The sequence below is a fragment of the Protopterus annectens genome, chromosome 5.part0, assembly GCF_019279795.1.
Source record: "Protopterus annectens isolate FY-2018-M chromosome 5.part0, PAN1.0, whole genome shotgun sequence".
Classification (NCBI taxonomy): Eukaryota; Metazoa; Chordata; order Ceratodontiformes; family Protopteridae; genus Protopterus; species Protopterus annectens.
In genome coordinates, this window is record NC_056735.1 from 1,072,809,508 (window position 1) to 1,072,831,615 (window position 22,108).

Genomic DNA, 22,108 nt, shown 5'->3' on the forward strand with positions numbered 1-22,108 from the left:
TCTGGGTAGTACAGAAGCATCAAACTCCCATCAAATTGCATGAAAGTTCTGGAAAGGATGATTGATAAATGGATACGCAGAGTAGTAGAATGTAAGATTGGAGATGAGCGGTTCAGATTCAGATCAGGATGCAACACAATTGACCCAATGTTTGCAGTGAGACAGATACTTGAGAAGAAGCTAGAGATGAGGACATAGTTCAAATGGGCATTCTTTGACTTAGAAAAGCATATGACAAGGTCCCAAGAATGCTAATCTGAGCAGTACTGCAGTGGTTTTAAGTCCCAGAAACACTGGTAGAATTAGTGCAGGCTAAGTACAAGGACCCAATGACTCAAGTATGAACACTGTTCAGCCTCACAAAGGGGCTCCCAGTGAGAGTGGATGTACACCAGGGTTCAGCTTTGAGCCCACTGCTGTTCATACTGGTGATGGACTACATTAGCAAACAAGTCAGAGGGGACAGATCAACAAAGTTGTGTATGCAGATGATGTGGCATTACAGGCTGACTCTGAGCTAGACCTTCAGCAAAGGATAGGTGAATGGAACACAAAACTGAAGGCATATGGGATGAAACTAACCACAAATAAAATGGTGGTAATGGCAGCAAATTGAGGAAATAAAAAAGCTGAGAATAGAGATAGAAAGGAAGATATTGGAACAGGTAAACAGCTTCAAGGATCTGGGAGGGGTGGTTGACAAGAAGGGTAATCTGAATGAAGAGGTCAAAGCTAGAATCAGATGGGCTGCAGCCACCTGGCATAGAGTGTCAGGTGCTGTCTTTGCCAGAAGAATGCCAAAGAAACTGAAAAGTAAGGTGTAAAAGTAGTGTTGCAACCAGTACTACTGAATGCAACAGAAACCTGGGCTGTAAAGGTAGAACAGTTGAAGAAGCTAGAGGTGATGGAAATGAAGTGCCTGAGAAGGGTGGTAGAATGCATACTGTGGGACAGATGAAGAGATGAGGACATAAGTTCAGAAGCCAAATTATCTCCAGTTGTAGAAAAGATCAAAGAGAACAGATTACGATGGTGTGGACATGTGCAGAAAAGCTGAAGACAATCTGGTGAGGAAGATTTGGGACAGACAAGAATAAGGTAAGAGGAAGGAAGGATATCCAGCAAAGAGGTGGATGGATTGTGTGAAAGAAGATCTACAACTGTCAGGCATGAGTGCTGAAGTATGCATGAGTGTGGCACTGAATTGAGGGAGTTGCCAACAGTTAACATGATACCCTGAACCCATGTAGAAAAAAAGGAAAAAAGGGTGCTGATGATGAAGTTGATGCTGGCCTCTAAACACCTGTCTTCCCCAAGGCCTACAGATATCATGTACCTTAAGACTACCAATTGCCTTTCTAATCTCAGACTTCAGCTGTGGCTTGTGTGACAAATACTGTGACCTGTAGTGTAAAAGACTAGATAGCTAGGGGTTTTGATCTTACTTCAAGCTACTTGGTGTATGTGCATCTCCCTGTAAAATAAATGGGAATCCTACATTGACTATCAAACTGCCATGATTCTGTATTTTTTGGCCATTGAAGGTGATTTTGGCCTCCAAACTCCTGTCTTCCACATGACCTCAAGATGTCATGTACCTTAATACTACCAACTGCCATTGCAATGTCAAACTTCAGCTGTGGCATGTGTGATAAATACTGTGATCTGTACTGTAGAAGAGTAGTTAAGTAGGGATTCCAATCTCACTACAGGTTACGTGTTGTGTTTGTATGTGTGCATCTCCCTCCAAAATAAATATGATCACCACACTGACTTGCTAAGAGGTAAAGTTTTACAAGATTTTGGTTGTAGCAAGTGGCATGGGCCTTCAAATTCCTGACCACAACATGGCCTGCTGATCTCATCTAGCATAACATTACATAAAGAGACATTAATATCAGACTTGAGCTGTGGTGCGCACATTAAGTACTGTGATCTGTAATGTATACCATTAGATAAGTAGGGGTATCTAATTACAGCCAACGTGGAGTGTGTGTGTTCTGTAAACATTAATTGGTGGCACTATTGTCACTGTAGCCAGTTTAATGTGTTTGGATGTTACAGTATTTTACATCAGCTTATGTAATCATGGTATCATTGGACTTTAGTAGCCTAATGGACCTAAATCCCTTAAAATTCTAGTCAAGTTCTTACCCTTATTTGCATGATCAGCACATATTGCCCCTGTCCATGAGGGACACAGGTAGAATTCCTGTGGTGAAATGACGGTCATCCAGGCAATCATACAGACTGCATCTGAAGAGGGCCAATGAGGTGCATTGTTTGCCATTAGGTGGGAATCTGTTTCAAAGGTTTTTTAAAGTTTGGCAGACATATCTCCCCCACCAGCATGTATTTGTAATGTCACATACCAACTTAATGCCCTGACAGTGAGTAATCTATCTACAGATATGCAGCATTTCCAATACAGCAGGGTCAGATATTACCCTGTATGCAAGGCAGAGATCACTTCTAAGACACAAACTACAATGACCTTTATTTCAGACTATCCCCACAGGACAGATACTAGGGACTTGAAGTTCCCTTGTATGGAACCTTTGTGTTGTGTGCAATTTCCACAGGTATTGGAAAGGTACATGACAAGATGTCCATCGTACTCAAATGTTGGCATGCTTAGGGAAAAGTACATGGAGGTTATAACTATATCATTATCAGGTGACAGTGCCTTCAATAATGACATGAGCATGTATACTTCCCTTCTTAACACTGGTGAGACATGGTGATCTATGGCAAAGTACATGTAAACTTGTGTGGCCAGGCCTGTGTGCCCAGGTCTATCACCCCTGAGTATGTACATCAGTTGTTGCTACTGATGTGTTACTTACCAGGAACATTGGTGCAACCAATGGAAATTATACTACATACACATTTGCATGGGGTTTATGGCCATGAGTATGTCAACAAGCATTTGTTCATGATGACTCTGTTGTAGGAGAATGACATAGCTGGGGTATTGTATGACCACTCCCAGTTTGATGTGGCAATGAGGAGCTTGTTTTCCTCCTGTCAGGTACAGCTGAGTCTATTCAGTTGCACAGGTGTTTGCATAAAGCATTGGTGTAGATCCTGGCATAGTTGCCTGTCCCATCTCAGGGGGAAGGTTCAGTCAAGCTACTAGGTTCATAGGTTCATAGGTGTGTACTAGGCTAATGGCCCTGCAGCCTTTACAAGCCTAGCCAATAGAAGTGCCCTGGCATTGTGCCACATGACATTAATTCCCAGTGCTTCTATCAAGTAGAGCTACAAGAGTGATCCCTGGGTTGAACTTTCTATTTCCCATCCACTCATCAAGATTTCTGTTGAAGAGGAACAGTGAGGTGCTCTGTTTGACATGTATGGGAATTCTATTCCAGAGCATGGACAGTCTCTGGGTGAGGAACCTGTCCCTACAGCATGTTCTGTTGATTATGGTAATGAGGTTGAGGTCTCTGGAGTGTATGGTGCAGAGGGATTGAGATTTCTTTAGATGTAGCATTTCTAACAGAGCTAGGTCAGACATGGCTTTGTAAGTCAAGCAGAAATCACCTCTTAGTAGACGATATGAGACAGAGATCATATGGAGTTTTTTGAGTCTGTCCATGTAAGACATGTGTTTAAGGCCTAGGATCCTCTTCATGAGATACTGTTGTGGCCTTTCCAGCTGTTGCATATGTCTAGTGAGGTACATGCCAAGTGGGGCATTATACTTGATGATTTGTCTAATGAAGGAAGAGTAGAGAGAGATTATGACCTCTTTCTTCCTGGATGCAAAACTCTTGGTAATGAGATGTGCCACATAGAAGGAGTTTCTGACCACAGTGGCAATGTGGTGTTTGAAGGAGAGGTTGCTGTCAACCTGTGTCCCCAGATCTCTTATAACACCTTCAGTGTTCAGTGAGCTCCCATTGATGTGGTAATTAATAGGAACTGAGTTTTTCCCAAAGGGGATAATGACACATTTTTTTGGCATTAAGCTTAAGGCCATGGTTTCAACACCAGTCATTGGTCTCAGTGAGGCCTTTCTGTAGGATGTCTACATCACTTGGGGAGTTAATAATGGCTTCCAGCTTGCAATCATCTGTGAACTTGGTCAGCCAGAGTCCCTCCATGTTGGCTTGGACTTCTGAGTCGGCAGTCTGACTTGGAGTGTGCTACTTTCACTCTGTGGATTCTATTTGTGAACCAATTTGCAACCCACCTAGTGATATATGGGTGGATGCCTAGTTTGGTGAGTCTATCTACAATTCCTGAGTGGGGAATGGTATCAAAGTCCTTGGCCAGATTGACATAAGCTGTATGAATTCCCTTGCTCTCATCCACAGCTCTGGTGACTGATTCAAAGAAGTCAACCAAGTTGAGCAGGCATGATTTACCTTTCACAAAACCAAATTGCATGGGAACTAGAGTTTGGAGATTCCCTACATACTTGTTAATTAGGTCCATGGTGATGCACTCCATATCCTTACATATCAGACTCAGGCTAATGGGGGTGATAATTCCCAGGGTCTGTAGTCACTCCCCCCTTTATGGAGAGGGATGCCATTTGGTAGGGACAAAGCCTGCACTGAGGCTGTGATTGAACAGGGCATGCAGATGTAGTGCCAGTTCACTTTGTAGTTCATGTAGAACACATCCAGAGATATGGTTGGGTCCCATGGAAGCTGTATTCTTGGCCTTGAACAATGCAGCTTTAACCTGTGCTGCAGTAATGCTGTGTCCCTGGCATTCCTCCAGTATTGTGATTGGTCCTTTGGGGGAAAGAGGGGTAAAGTTGGCACTGAATCTGTCAGCCAGTATGTTGGCAATATCCACTGGCTCAGTATAGGAGGCACCATTGTGGAGTAATTCAGAGCAAACCTGGGCATTGCCATGGAGATTCTTGATATAACTATAGAAGGCTTTGTGGTTGTTTTTAGTGTCCGCCACAATTCTGCCTTTACAGCTGGCTTTAGAGGTTTTGATGAGGGATCTCAACTTTTTTGTTGAGGCTAATAAGAGAGTTTTCCAGTGTTGGGACTTCACCTTTTTCTGCAACAGTTTGTTGGGTATGACTAGTTCCATGCATTTATGTAAGTGTTTGTACAGTACATCGGTGTATGATTTGGCAGTCATGCATCTATTTTCCATTGACATGGGTGCTGTGAAGTTAGTCACCTCTGTTTTAGGAGCCCAAAGTCAGCTTTGGAGAAGTTTTTCATGGTGGTTACCTTTGCGGGGCAGTATGGGTGAAATGTGGATATCCATGGTGATCAGTTTGTGGTTGGATCTAACCAGGGAGGAATTGACAATTGGTGTAGAGCAATGGTTGGCCATGTTAGTAATAACCAGGTCAAGGATGTTGCTTCTTCTAGTGGGGGTAAGAATGAGCTGGTCTAGGGCATTGGAATCGATGAATTTCAGGAACCATTGGGCCAGTGTATTGGTGTATGAGTAGTTTTCCTAGTTGATGGAGGGGTAGTTGAAGTCACCTTGTATGAGAGTGTTGGGTTGGCCCCTAAAAATTTCCAGGGTGCTTAGGAATGTGGAGTGAGTCTTGGAACATGGTTGGGAACCTATAGTAGGCTTATCCAGTGTTAGTTAAACCTGAAGTATCTCAGATGCGTTATGCTGGGCTACTAGTCTGGAGGTGTGCATATCCTTTATGAATATGGAGACACCACCACCTTTGGAGCTTAGATCCATGTTGTGGGGCCAAAAGGTGTGGAATGAGTTTAAGAAACATTTAGAACATATTTAAAAATGATAATTTTCTATTTACTTGGCTAACTAATTAACTAATGAATCAATTGGAACATTTATAGATTAATTGATGTAATTATGATTGTGGTGTATGTATTTAAGGACGAGAGTGGTGTTTTGAAGTGTTCCATTATAAGGCAAGAAGCCGAGATACCAGAAAGTTTTGTATGAATAAAATATTTGTCCTTGGAGTGGTGTTCCTGTTCCTGTTTTTGGTGGTGGCATCTTATGTTTATTGAGATTTTTTCATGAAGGTGTCTTTTTATGTGGAATGAGTTATAGCCTGTTAGCACAGGAGTGCTTTCTACCCCTTTAAACCATGTCTCCATTTCAGCACAAATGTTGATGTTCTCCATTTTGAAGAGCGCTTCGAGCAAGTGCATCTTGAGATTTAGACTTCTAGCGTTGAGCAGCATGACCCTCAGATTGCATTTATTTATAGCTGTTATGGTGGTAATTTGGTCTTTGGAACATCACCTAAAAATGGCACTATAGGGGTGACAAGAGCTGTAGCCAGTATCTGGAAGCCCATGGGAGACAGACGCAGGCCATCTCTGGCAAATCATCGAGGTCTGTCAATCATGTAATTCCAAGAAGACAGATACTGGATCCCCTTAGAATGACACCAGAAACTTAACCAATTTATACCATCCCATAGGAGGTTATAATTTGCTTTGTTGAAGTTTATTACTGTGTTTGCTGCAAGGGGGGTTCAGGTGTGAGTCAGATCTCACTAGGGAGGACTTCAAAGGGGAGGTGCTACAGTGGTCACCCATATTGGTAATTACCTGATGCAGTACTTTGTCTCCCCTTGTGGGGATGTCACTCAACTGGTTCAGGGCATTGTAGCTAAGGATGTGGACTACACTTTAGGCAAGTGAGTTTGAGCATGAGTAACCAACACAGTTGCTGGTTAGTGAAAATCACCCCACTCCATGGTGTTGTGATGTGTCTTGATAGACACAAATAGATTAAAATAAGCACAACAAGTGTCCTGATTCATGGACTTGCTCCTGTAGCTGGCAATGGCTTGATTAGGTGCATCACCAGCAGTGAATATCACCTGCAGTGTCTCCAGGAAATCACAATGTTTAACCAATCTGGACATGTAGCTATCTTTAATGAATATGAATACACCACCTGTATTACCTTGGCACACTTCAGTTTGAGATCTGAAGATGTGGAAGGATGTGTCGCCTGGTATGGCTGTGGTGCTGTCCACAGCCTTGAACCAAGTGTGCATGACTGTGCTAATGTCATCATCTTTCAAGGTGGGGACACCTTCCAGTGAGTGGTGTTTAGTGTTGGGTGAAGCAGCATAATCGTGATGTTGTTTGAGGATGGCGTTTCCTCATTGGAAAGTTTTTCCTTGAGGCACTGCCTATAAGATGCACTATGGGGCTGTCAGCAGCCTTGGCCAGTATACAAATTCCCAGGGGTGACAGATGAACACCATCTCTGGCAAAGCTTTGAGGTCTGTTGAGCAAGTCATCCCCAGCTGACATGTACTGGATCCCCTTACAATGACAGCACACGATAAGCCAATTATTGACTTCAATCATTTGCAGTGTGCATTGAGCCAACATATTAGGTGAAAGTGAAATGCAGCTGAAGACTATGAACATACATGCTGGAGACACAGAGTCTGTTATCTAAGTCATGTGTCTGCATACAGTACACTGTGGTATGTTTCAAGTTGTACACACCAACAGGAGCTATGAAGTAATCATAAAGTTACCTGATGTTGACAGACCTGCATGCATGTGTGATATGGTGTATCCTGGTACCTCACAGACAACTAAATGTGACCTTTCCCATATATAGCCTGGTGAGAGGGACATCAATGTGTCCCTTGATGTAATCACTTATGAATAATAGGTTTGAGTTTCTGTTTTGCCTCAGGTGTTTGACCATTGAGACAGTGGTGCATGCACTATTCTGTGTACTGTGTTCTCTTCAGAGGTATAATTATGTGTAGTGAGCTTGCAATTAGGTTTCTGAGATGTCTGTTTTTTGCATATGTGTCTGGTAAGGAACTCCACACATGTAGGTGTGTGATGTGGGTTTGGGTGGAGTACGTGGTGAGGTGTGCATGTTGGCAAACTGCCCATTGTCATATGTACTGACCAGTGTGTGAGACAGCATGGAATCAAGGTTTGTAATATAGTCACATCTCTCACACATTTTGTTTGGGTGGCATAGTAGTATAGAGATTAGGACAATTTCTACATCTCAACAGCAGTCATTAATAATGCCATTAGCAATAGACTCTTGCTTGTGTGTGCATTACAGTAGACCATCATTAGGCAGTGGCCTGACAGATGCTGAAATGCAAAATGTTATCATCTTTATGTAGTTCTCCTAAGGTAACACAGCACCTGGCAGTGTGCCATAACATGACTGAGCGAGTACTATGCTTTGCCAGGCATGTGGTCCTTGGATTAACCATAATCCTGTTATTAGGCATGGTCGCAAATGCATACCTGCAAATGTGACAATGTACAACTCCAGCAAAGTTAGGGTCATGCTACTACACCCTTGGGGTTGAAAGCCTTAAACACACTGTCTGTAGGCACTCCTTGCAGTGAAGATGTGGATATCTGTGCATGCACAGAGAACTTGTTCAACTTTGCAGTCATTACTTTGGCTTGCTAGTCTCCACCACCTGTCAATCAACCAGACAGCGAATTGGATGTTGTGTGACATGATGTGAGAACACACACATGTGTTCAGTTACATAAATATACAGTATACAGTATGACATACCTAGGATATGTGTGAGGTACACACACTTTGGCCAAAGATGCCACACCTCTACTGTAGGCCTCAGATCCATGTCACACGGATGTGCACCATGAAGCTGCTGAAGGTTAGTCTGCAGGAACTGCTGTGAAATTGTCACCTAAAAGAGATCACTGCTGCTGTTGTGCTTGTTGGAGCAACCTTGGACATCTGTGTCACTGGGCATTGAACATCATATTGTGATGCTACAGCTGTGCTCTGACTCACCATCTGGTCAGTACCATAGTGAAATCCAAACGACCCTGGAATACAAGGCATACTATAATGCCAAACTCAAATGATTGTTCTGGTTTCTAATAAAGGCATCTACTGGAAAAGGGTATGTCAAGCCTAAAGAGCCTTGTGTGACATGGGGCAACTATGTGGATGCATGAGAGGCAAAGTATAGGAGCATGGTATCCCAGGAGAGAGTGGTTGTGGTGAGACCAGCAATAGTAGTAGTCAGGCATCAGCATTTCCAGGAACTCTCCTCTTGTCAGCACTCCTCAGAAGGTAAATATGTCATTTCAGTAAACACTGCTTGAGTAGTGTCCAACTGCAGAATAACTGTGTAAACACTCCCTCCCTCCTTACCTTCACAGGGTGTATATATGACTTTCCCCTCCATTGTTTGCCTCTGCTCTGTACAGACATAGACATCTTGGATAACTATCTTCTTGGAAACCATGACAGAATCAACTGCAATACTTAGTTGCACACAGGACAACTAGCATGCAGGGACAAGCACTGTCCACAGATTCCTCAGTAGTCTTTTATTTAAAGCCATGAAAAGACTTAGCATGGAAATGATCAGTAACAATGCAGTACACCTGAAGACACTGACCCAAAACCAGTTTGTTTTGTTCAAGGTCAGACCATGCCTTGCTTAACCAGTGGACCTCATTGAGTGTTAAACTATGCAATGGATGTGGGGAAAAATGACTCACTCCACCTACCATGGCCTAACAAGTCATTTGACAAGATTAGGCTATCTATCTGGCATTGTTGAAACACTGTACAGGTTATATACCAATGGGCAGTCCACTGCTACAATGAGGCCAGTCACCAGTGCACTTCCCTCACAAATCATTGCTGGGACTACCCCTCTTAGTCATTCCCTTCTCTGTAGTCATAGCCACTGTCAGTGACCTCAGAATGAATACATTTGCTGATGATTGCAAATTAAGTGCTTTCACCAAATCCCACACAGAACCAACAGTTATCCAGGAGTGGCTGACACACACATTCAGTTGTTGTCAGACCCATTGACAAATACTAAATGCCAAGGAATGCACAATACTATACTTTTAGAAGTCATCCACCCCTGGAAAATATTGCATTGTCCGCACACCTCCAATAGTTGACCCATTAGTCAGAACCTTATGGACTCAGAGTGATCTAGCATTTGACTTTCACTGGTCAGTGAGAAGAGGGATTCATTCAATGTTGCACAACCTATAAAGATATGAGGAGAATGACCAGGCTCTCTCACCACGAAGTTGTATAAACTCTTAATATGTCCAAGCAAGACTCAAAGTTCACATAAATTAGCATGAACAAGTCGACAAGTCAAAAACAGTAACTTCACTTTTCCAATAAGCAATCCAGTATACGGACACCAAAGAACGTTTATTGTAAGCGCTTTCGCGTAGTCACCACTACGCTTCATCAGACGATTTTTTTATTTACCTATAAAGATATGGCATGTAAATCTCAGAATGTCATTGTTACACTGTATTTGGCAGTCATCACACCTATCATTGAGTGCAATGACAACTTTGGTATGTAACTACACAGGCATATCTGACAATTGTAACAGCCACAGGGGTTCCACAGTAAACCAATACAGTGTTCATAACATGTCCTATACAGATTGTGTATTCTGTCTCCTACATGCTTTGGAGGGGAGGTGTATGACTGCCATACAGGGAGGTGTCAGATCCCACTGTGTACCTCCTGCATATCCAAGAAAGGACGAGCATGAGAATTACCTGGTCTACACAGCTACACCTTGACTGTATTATAAATAGGACATGCTGGAGATACAGCTATGTAACCCAGACACTACACCCTATATGTAACAGGCTCCACATCCATGTGAGGCACACTTCTGCTGTAATGCACATCATGTGCAAGTTACACAATGGGATGCGGAACAAGACAATCATAAGTGGTTTAGGACAAATGTCTGTAATGGACACAGGGAAATTGTAGATGGTTCATCTTGTACACCACAGCTTGTAGATGTGTCAGCTCCCAAAACCCTGCTTAAACCTATCAGGGGTACTAGACCTTGTCAGAGATTACGGATGCTTGCTAGGCTGAAAGCAGCCATTGTTCTTGTTAGCCTGTTATACACATATGAACATATGGAGCCATGCAGCTTGTGAAGGCTGCCAGCCCAGCTAGATAGAATTTTGTAAATAATCATATGTCATTTGTAAATATTAATATGATCCACAGGCTTGTTTTACAAATGTAAGGAAACTATGTTATTTTCTGAGCTTCAAAAATGTAACCACAGTGCACCCTGCTGGAAGGGAGGAGAGGTGTGTGTAAATTGTGTGCCAATGCAGATGTATGTTTTCATGATAGAGGTTGGAATATACAGAGTTAACTTGCAAAACTCTAAGAACATAAGTTGATAAGTAAAGAATTTTATGACTGTGTGTTATCTCAGCTAGGAGACAGAATGTCTACAGCTAACGTCTCTTTCTATTTTCTATGACAGAGATAATTACTAGGTTTCAAATGTAAAGTGTTTTTTATTGCTCTGTGACCTCCTGGCAGGTGCAGATCACAAAGAAATGTTATACTTTAAGTTCTGTTAGCCTGAGAACTAAATCAGAGGTGACAAGAATTATGTAATCTGAGATGATTCAGCAGTAATGTGTATTATCAATTTAAGAACTATCTCAGAGAGAAATAGAGAGCATTTTGTATTTTGTTCTGAATCTGGCAACATCACCAGGACTTTACCTTGCTCTGTAAGTAAGTTATTTAGAATCTAGTTTCTCTTGGAGCTAGATAGGAATAAAACAAGATTAGTTAGACATTTTCTGTTTTTATGTGTGACTGTCATGCTATGTTATTTTAAAGTATTTACTGTAAATTGTGAACTCTGCTGTTACTGTGTTGAGTTAACAAGTATTGTCTTGTGCTTTTATTATTTATTATTAAATATTTTAAACCTTTTAACTGTGGCTGGTTTTGTGTAGAGATATATAAGCTCTTAGGATACTTGCATGTATTTGGTAACACTGTACAAGCCACTCTAATAGCCTTAGTCTTAGTCACACTTACCATTTGGATAATAGTAACATTGCACAGTAGAATTGGACACCCTTTGGTAAGGGCCTTTATAGTAGCTGATAAGAGTGGTTGGTGGCTGGTGGTACTACCATATAGTCTGGGCAGAAGGGGGCATAGCTGGAGAACCTGTGCCAGCTTTCCCCAGGAGTGTCTATTTGTTTGTATATAAATCAAATCTCAAAGTGTGTGTGTGTCAGCTATTTGGGCAGGGACACAAAGCACTGGTTGGACAGAGAGGGTGCTGGAGGTTTTGGCTTGACCTCTCAGCTGAGATCTTAACCCTAAGGCTGTGTCAGTGAGGAGACTTATTGGGGATCTGGAGAGACAGACAGAGAGAGAAACTAGCCCCTCTGTGATCTCTTTGTGCTCTTGAGGGAAATTGTATTTTACTGTGTGTGTGTACTATTCCTCCTCCCAATGTGCATATCCCTCACTGGTGTTAGTGGTGAGGATTGAGGCTCCTTGATTACTTGACCAGTGCATGGGTGTCACATATTAATTGGTGGCAGTGGTGCGATATCCACATCAAATATTAATTGGTTGATAGTGGTGAGTTAGCAACATCACATATTAATTGGCTTGTAGTGAGGTGGACATTGAATTCCTATAGCTTGTGTACAGTGATCACTGAAGGTGTTTTGTATTCTAAATTAGCCACACACAATTGTTTTATTTCTTTTGTTAGCTTAGTGAGTCAGGGAGAGCAGACAAGCATGTCAGCATAGGAGTATGGCAAACTGACAAGGAGCCAGTTGGCTGAGATGTGACAAGCTAAAAGACTGGTGCATTGAAACCTGACTAAAGCAGATATGATTGCACCTTTGGTCACAGCTGCATCAGAGAATAGCAATCAGGAGAATGATAAAACTGGCCGTGGAGATGTACAACACTCAGAGAATGGACAGCTCAACCTTTCTACAGAGGACTTAAAAATCCATCTGGAATTAAACAGACTTGAGTTGGAGGTCTAGCATTTGGAAATAGATGCCGCAGAGAGACTGAGGCATTTAGAGAATGAGAAAAATGAGAAATTGTGATGTCTGCAGGCTGAGAAGAATGGGAAACTGCTATGCCTGGAAGCTGAGGAGAAGGATTGGCAGCGGCGACATGAAAAGGAGATGTTGACTCTTCTCCAGAGTCATGGAGGTAATGGGGAAGGGAGTAACTGGACCCCAGAAGCACAAAAGGTCAGTAAATTTCTTCCACAATATACAGAGGGGGATAATTTTGATAATTGCATTCATATGTTTGAGAGGTTATGTAAACAGTATGATGTTGACCAATGGCTCTGGGTATGTTCCCTGTCTCCCTTACTCCATGGTAAGGCTGTAAATGTTCCTTCCAAACTATCTGATGTTTATTTTTTAAATTATAATGTTGTAAAGAACTGTTTGCTAGAATTTTTGTAAGCTGACACCTGAAGCTTATAGGAAAAGATTTTGTGAGCATACACGCAAGGCAGATGAAAGTGTATGTGAATATGTTGCTGAACTGAGCACTTATTTTCATAGGTGGGTGATTGGATGTCAGGTCACCACTTTTGAAGGGCTGGCAGATCTTTTGGTGAGGGAACAAGCCCTTAGCACTTTGCCTGAGGACATGAGGATCTGGTTATCTGATAGACAATGCCTTACTGTAGATAAGTTGGGGAAGCAGGGAGAACTATACCAGGCAAGCAGGGCATCACTGCACAGGAAAGAGACACCCAATTCTGCTCATGGGTCAAACGGAACACATGGTGGGCAGCCCAGACTGCCCCAACAGAATCTTCCAGTAGCAGGGGAAGCCGCTAGTCCAGGTACACATCCAGGATCTAGGGTTAAATGTTTTAAATGCAACCAGTGGGGCCATGTATCATACAGATGTGCACAGAGGCAAGGTGGGGAACAAAAGGTGGGAGTGCCAGTAAGTGGGAATGACAAAATGCGAACAGTAGGTTGTCTTTAGACAGCAAGGGTACCAAACTACCACAAGAGGTTATATCCTATCTTAGTGAATGGTAAAGAAGCCATTGCTAAGAGAGCCACAGCCTCTGACATAACCATTGTGAAGCCTGCAATGGATACAGAGGAGCACTACTTTCCTGGGCAGTCTACTCCAGTCAGAGCTTTAGGAGGGACCCCATTCCAAATACCTTTGGCTAGGGTTTAGCTTGACTAGGAGGGTGGAAAAGGAAGCCAGCAAGTAGGTGTATTTGAGGATATCCCTGCAGATGTCCTGATAGGGAATGATTTTGACAATGCAGTACTGTGTGTTCATGCTGTTACATGCAGTCAGGCTCGGAGACAAGCATGTGGGTCTGGTAGCCTGGGGGAGAACTGGACAGACTGCATATTTGCAGCCAGACCTTGTGAGGTGGTTACTTCAGGGAGAGAGGCACCCTGTAGCAGTGAGACTGAAGGTGAGCCACAGCTGCTTGTAGGTACTGATGTTCCCTTGGACTGAGTGACTGTAAGAGCAGAGGTGAGTAGTAGTGGTACTAACCCAGGCTGACAGTTAGGCACTGCTGTCAGCGGATGCCAGACCTCCTGTGGAAGGGGAGCTGGGAAGAGTTACAAAAAGAAAACTGAGACAGGTGCAGCTCTCAGACCCTACATTACAAGGTCTGAGAGAAGTAGCTAGTAAGGTACCTGATTTTCAAGGGAAGGGGGAATCCTTACACTGGGAAAAAGGGTTACCGTACTGAGTGTGGACCCCTAAGGGAGGGCTAGAGGGTGAAAGAATACAGCACTTGGTAGTGCCCAGAGCCTACTGTCTGACACTTTTAGCCATAGCCCATGATACTCCTTTTGCAGGTCATATGGGCATAAAACACACAAAGAGACATATTATGCAGAACTTTTATTGGCCTGGGATTTCCAGAGATGTAACAGGGTACTGCAGGACCGGTGAGCAGTGCCAAAAGGTAGGCAAGGCAGGAGACAAGGAGACAGCTCCTTTGATGGCTTTGCCTGTGATTGAGGAGCCATTTCAGAGGGTAGCTATGGATATTGTGGGGCCTCTGAGTAGTCCAAGTTTCACAGGGGAAAAGTATATCCTAGTAGTAGTAGATTATGCTATGAGATACCCTGATGCAGTGGCTCTGACCTCCATTGAGGCAGAAAAGGTGGCAAATGCTATGTTAGAGATTTTCAGCAGGTTAGGTTTTCCAAAAAAAATACTGGCTGACAGAGGTGCCAATTTCAAGTCAGACTTGATGGCTTGTGTGTGGAAGTACTGTGGAGTGAAGCACCTAATGACCACAGCCTTCCATCCCCAGACTAATGGTCTTGTTGAGAGGTTAAACTCTACACTCATGTCTATGCTGCAAGCATTTACAGACCAGTTTAATAGGGAGTGTGATAAATATTTTCCCCATCTGTTGTTTGCTTACAGAGAGGTTCACCAGGAATTTACAGGTGTTTCACTCTTTGAGTTGCTGTATGGGCATATGGTGAGAGGGCCTTTAGACTTAATTTGAGATGAGTGGGAGGGTGAGTGTGAATCCCACAAGGCATCTGTTGTGGCATATGTCCTAAACCTTAGGACAAGGTTAAGGGAACTCATAGGCTTGGCCCAGGAGAACCTTGCAGAAGCCCAGCAGCATAAGAAGGTCTGGTATGACAGGAATGCTCGAGCTAGAGAAAATGTTGTATGGCAGCAGCTAATGGTTTTCATTCCTGTCAGACACAACAAGCTGCAGGCAGCTTGGGAAGGACTGTACAAGGTAGTAAGGAAGGTCAGCAATGTTAACTACATGGCGGAACTGCTAGGCAGGAGGCAGGACCACAAATTGTACCATGTCAACATGATAAACCTTACCATGATAGGGATGCCCTTGTGCTCGGTATTTGCAATGGATTGCAGAAGGGGTCTGAAGGAGATCTGCTGATAGATCTCGTCAGTGAGGCTTGGACTGACACCTCATTGGAAGGAGTAGCAATGTCCCAACAGCTATCTCCTACCCAGGTTTGAGAAATCCAAGCAGTGTTACAGGAGTTTGGGGACATGTTCACTGGGAAACCAGGGTGCACCCACCTGGTGCAGTGCCAGGTGGGTACAGGACCCCAAAGGCCTATTAGGCAGCCTCTTGTAGGGTGCCTGAGTAAGTCAAACATACTCTGAGGGAGGAGATACAGGAAATGTTGGAACTAGGTGTAATTCAGGAGTCCAACAGTCCCTGGGCCTCCCCAGTGATGCTGGTGCCAAAGAAGGATGGCAGCACCAGGTTCTGTGTGGGCTACAGGAAATTAAATAGTCACACAGAGTGAGATGCTTACCCCATGCCTAGGACAGATGAAGCCCTAGAGTAGCTGGGGGAGGCTAATTATCTTACCACCATTGATCTTACCAAAGGTTACTGGCAGGTGCCCTTGACAACCAGTGCTAGAGAGATGTCAGCCTTGTTGACTCCTTTTGGCTTGTATGAGTTCACAAAAATGCCCTTTGGGATGAAACATGCCCCAGCAGCTTTTCAGATGCTTGTGAAACAAAGTCGAACTAGGAAACTACTCAAACAAGTAGCTGAGTCCTGCAAAGTACACACACACAACAATTGCAATAAATATCGTAGTTAAGTCATGTGTAGGATAGTTGAAGTTTCATTACACATGACTTAACCCACGATTTTAAACATTTTTTAAGCTTTTTAATGGTTACACCATTTTAAATTATCCAATGATATATATGTAATTTATCATCTGTGATGTTTGTATTCCCGGTACCACAGCCCTAGGATATTTATTGCAGTTGTTGTTTGTGTGTTTCCTGTCTGAAGAAGTCCCACAACTAGGTGGTAAGAAAAGCGCTTAACCTGCTATTTGTATTTAATTCATATTAAATTGGTTTTATTCAAACCTACTTGTACTACTTCGTGCTTTTGGGTGAGTGGTACTTTGCAGGTCCCAGCTACTCGTTTGAGCTTTTCAGATGCTGGTAGATCATATCCTAGCAGGAGCAGGAGATTTTTCCCTTGCTTACCTAGATGATATTTCCATCTACACACATTCCTGGCAAGACCACTTGCAGCATGTCAGGTAGGTGCTGGGCAGACTACAGAGGGCAGGGTTGACCATTAAGCCCAGCAAATATCAGGTGGTATGGCAGAGGTCTCCTGCCTGCGACATAGAGTGGGGAGTGGTAAGATCAGGCCAGAACCTGCCAAAGTGGGAGCCATTCAGGCATGGTCTGCACCTGTTACCAAAAAGCAGGTGAGGGCATTTTAGGGACTACAGAGTACTACAGAAAGTTCATCCCCAGTTATAGTACCATAGCTGTTCCCCTCATAGACCTGATAAGGAAAAACAGGCAAGATAAGGTAGTGTGGACCCCAGCATGTGAGCAGGTATTCCTGAAGCTTAAAGAAGCTTTGGGAGGACCCTCTATGTTAGCCAGTCCAGATTACAGCAAATAATTTGTTGTGCAGATGGATGCTTCAAACCATGGAGTGGAGGCTTTACTTAGCCAGATTTTTTCAGAGGGAGAAGAATACCAAGTGGTTTATCTCAGTCATAGGCTCCGACCCAGGGGGGAATGCTATGCAGCTGTAGAAAAAGTATGTCTAGCCATAGTGTGGGCACTACAGAAACTGCAGCCTTTTCTATATGGAAGGAAATCCACTGTAGTTACAGATCACAATTCCCTAACATGGTTACATCGAGCCAGCCAGCAAAATCCCAAGTTGCTAAGATGGAGCCTAGGGTTGGAAGCATATGATATGACAGTGCAGCACTGCAGTGGGGTTAGCAATGCCAATGCAGATGGGCTCTCAAGACAGGGAATGGGGTAAGGTATACCCAGATAGACTCAACCCTCTCAAGCAATGTTTCTCAAGGGACACTTGAAAAACTAGCCTGAGTTCTCAGGGGGGCTGAATTGTGAAGGCTTCCAGCCCATCTAGTTAGAATTTTGTAAATAATCCTATGTCATTTGTAAATATTAATATGATCTACAGCTTGTTCTACAAATGTAAGAAAACTGTGTTATGTGCTGAGCTTCAAAAATTTTACCACAGTGCACCATGCTGGAATGGAGCAGAGGTGTATGTAAACTGTGTGCCAATGCAGATGTATGTTTTCATGGTAGAAGTTGGAATATACAGAGTTAACTTGCAAAACTCTAAGAAAATAAGTTGATAAGTATAGAATTTTATCTGTGTGTGTGCGTGCTAGGAGACAGAATATCTACAGCTAGGGTCTCTTTCTATTGTCTTGAGACAGAGATAATTGCTAGGTTTCAAATGCAAAGCGTTTTTATTGCTCTGCGACTTCCTGCAGCTACAGATCACTAAGAAATGTTAAACTTTAAGTTCTGTTAGCTTGTGAACTAAATCAGAGGTGACAAGAATGACGTAATCTGAGATGATTCAACAGTAATGTATATTATCAATTTAAGAACTACCTCAGTGAGAGAGTGCATTTTGTATTTTGCTCTGAATCTGACAAAATCACCGGCGCTTTGCCTTGCTCTGTAAGTAAGTTATTTAGAACCTAATTTCTCTTGGAGATAGATAGGAATATAGCAAGATTAGTTAGATGTTTTCTGTTTGGAACAAACTTCCCATTCATGTCAAGCAGAGCACTTCACTGGCCCTTTTTAAGAGAAATCTTGACGAGTGGGTGGGCAATAGGAAGATCACCCCGGGGATCACTTCAGTGGCCTTGTTTGACAGGGACACTGAGAACTAACTTTGGGCGGCATGATACCAGGGAATCTTCTTGGGCTAGGTTTATATAGGTTCCTGGGCCATTAGCCTTTGAACCTATGTGAGACTGTCCTGTTATGTTATTTTAAAGTATTTCCTGTGAATTGTAAACTCTGCTGTCACTGTGTTGAGTTAATAAGTATTGTCTTGTGCTTTTATTATTTATTATTAAATATTTTTAAACCTTTTAATCGTGGCTGGTTCTGGGTAGAGATATATAAGCTCTTAGAGTACTTGCATGTATTTGGTAACACTGTACAAGCCACTCTAATAGCTTTAGTCTTAGTCACACTTACAATTTGGATAATATTAACATTGCACAGTAGAACTGGACACCCTATGGTAAGGGCCTTTATAGTAGCTGATAAGAATGGTTGGTGGCAGGTGGTACTACCGTATAGTCTGGGCAGAAAGGGACTTAGCTGGAAAACCTGTGCCAGCCTTCCCCAGGAGTGTCTGTGTGTTTGTATATAAATCAAATCTCAAAGTGTGTTTGTGTCAGCTACATGGCAGGGACATGAAGCACTGGTTGGACAGAGAGGCTGTGGAGGCTTTGGCTTGACCACTTGGCTCAGATCTTAACCCTATAACTCTGCCAGTGGGGAGTCTAATTGTGGATTTGGGGAGAGAGAGAGAGAGAGAGAGAGAAAGTGAAAGAGAGAGAAACCAGCCCCAGACTGACTGTGATCTCTGTGTGCTGTTAAGGGAAATTGTACTTTACTGTGTGTGTGTGTGTGTGTGTGTGTGTGTGTGTGTGTGTGTGTGTGTGTGTGTGTGTGTGTGTGTGTGTGTGTGTGTGTGTGTGTGTGTGTGTGTGTGTGTGTGTGTGTGTGTGTGTGTATGTGTGTGTGTACTGTTCATCCACCCAATGTGCATATCCCTCACTGGTGTTAGTGGTGAATATTGAGGCTCCTTGATTACTAGCCCAGTGCATGGGCATCACACAGCTATATTGCTTTACCTTTCTGAAAACATTTTTCTTCTGTGCTGGCATTCCTTACTGTGCTGTGATTTTTATGGATTTATTGTAGCTGTGTACCCATAAGTGTATCCTACAAAATCCTGAAACTGAAACAAACAGTTCCATGAGGCACCATTCATTGTGTAAGTATACAGCCATTACAGTATCATCCAGCATAATGTACACAAAATAATGTGGTTTACTCATTACAAATGGCAGCATACTATATCTGTCAGTGACCAGTACAACTGGCATGTCAAAGGCAACAGTGGATGAAACAAATACATATTAATTCAGATAGTCACCATGTGCATCAGACACATAGTTTCATTTGCCTGCATCAATGACAAGGATGACAGGGATGTGGCACAGGTATCATCACTTGCACAGAGTGTTGTGTGGGGTTGCAGGGGGCCTAGGCTGACCCAATAAGTTAGCAAGCATGTGTTTGAGTCAGGAAGGGAAGCAGGCAAGATGGACAATGAAAATGTGCTATGTGTGTCTGTAGGTGACCTGATTGTGACAGTGGCGTGTGAGTGTCTGCATGAACACAGTGAAGCTCAGTGATAGCTCTATGAGTCTGTATGTCAGACAGCTTTGAACCATGTATGGTAGAGCTGACAGTTTACTGTCTCCACCCCTGAACACAGAAACTGGCTCTGCTAGGAGTTGCACTGGCACCTCCAAGCCCAGTGTCATAAGTGGGGCTACTACCTGTCTGCTGAGGCCATGTCCTCCATGGGAAAGCCCAGGACCATGAGCCCATGGCCTGCAATGTCTTGGTGTGGATAGCACACTCCTCTGTGGAGCACTGGATGCACTGCCACTACAGAAGCATGATTGTGCACGGCCATGTGGACTCTCAGCAGATGTAGTTGCTGACCTACATCTATGAGTCCAATGCTCAACTCCAACCAGACATTCCATCACAAATAATGTGCTTTCCAAGACAGATATTCTGCAATCTGTCTCAGACCAATGTCTTTCCACTGCGTCACTCAACTGATCTAGAGTATCAGCAATGCCGTGGAGGCAGTCTCGGATGTCAGAATGTGCTGCATCCATAACCCTGTGAATTCATCTGGAGTTCCTTTCAGAAAGTGCCTGTGCCTCCATGATAGCTTAAAACATATGCCGAGTGACACATGATGAGACACCTGCAACAGGTAGTGGAAGGTCAGCAGGCATCCTATGAGCACCCCTATCAATCTGACTGTGTGGAACCTCACCATCTCTTTGACTATGGCCAGTATTAACACTCACTGCAGCCATAGTAGCCACATTTTCCTGTTCAATGTCCCCACTCTCTGACTGTCCAAAATCTGTGCCCTCAGGGGACTGGATATGCATAGGCATACTGACTGTGTGTGGTAATAATGAGGGTGTAAAAGGGATGTAAACCTATGTGACAGCATCAGCCCCTGCAATCTCCACCTGAGCCTCACTTTTGCCACCATCATCATCCGATACTGAAGAGACATTGACATCAGGTTATGAAGGGGACAGAGCCCAACCCCCCCCCCAGTCATCTGTGATTAAAAGGGAAAAGCAGTACATTAATACCTGCACTACTATGCTCTTCCGTACTATCTTGCAATATATATTAAGCTGCATACAATGCTGCCAGTATTACAGACTTCTTTAACCCCCAACCTCATATACTAGGACATGAGGACATCATTTTTTTTCTAACAAACATCTGTAGTTACTTGCAAATAAAAAAGTTCTTTAATCAACAATCTCATGAACAACAATGATGTACACTGTTGTCATTTGGCAAAACTCTGCACAGTTGACACATATAGCAATCTGTAATGTCCTGAAAATACTGTCAAATCCATCAGTGTGGCCACACCTACAAGGCATAGGTATGACCCTAAACAGTGCTCAGCTAGAAAATATCTGTGCAGTTGGCAATCATATAGACAGTACATCAATCCAGTTGGCAGGCTTGGGATGACATGTCAGTGAATACATTGCAGTAAATCTACATCTCTAACAAAACAGTGTTGTGCTTAACAGTAGCAGAGGCACATCCAAGTCTGATTCCAGAAGGTCCTGTGAAAATTTGAGGGAGACATAATGTAAACAGCACCACATGTTGCACTATAACTGGCTAGCATGTCCAAATATCTCACATTTACAGTAGCTACTATGTTAATTGGTATATTGGTCACAATCTGAGCATGAGATTCAAACTGCAACTAACCCCCCCCTTAAAAATACCTGACACCCACATAAAACTATGTACACCCTGACAAACTGAATGCTACGGTATTCAAATGCTAATCCAACTAAGCATACCTGGATGCTTTCCTTGAGTGGAAAGAGTGGCATCCACATCCACGACATACCATGTGATGGATGCCTGGGAGCAGTCCTGTATTCCTAGGTTCACCAGGAATTTCTCAGTGGCTGACAGTGGTTGCTCTGCTGCAGGCCCTCCACCAGTGACACCACTATCCCTGCCATGCTGCCATGTCTGCTGCTCTTCTGTATGTGGCATTGATCATATCAATGTTACAATATTGCACCTCTTCATATGTCCTGCTCTGGTGACTGATAGCATTCACATCACAAACCAGGTCAGCCCACAATTCTGCCCACTCTTCCCTGTTCAGTCTCTCCCTGGA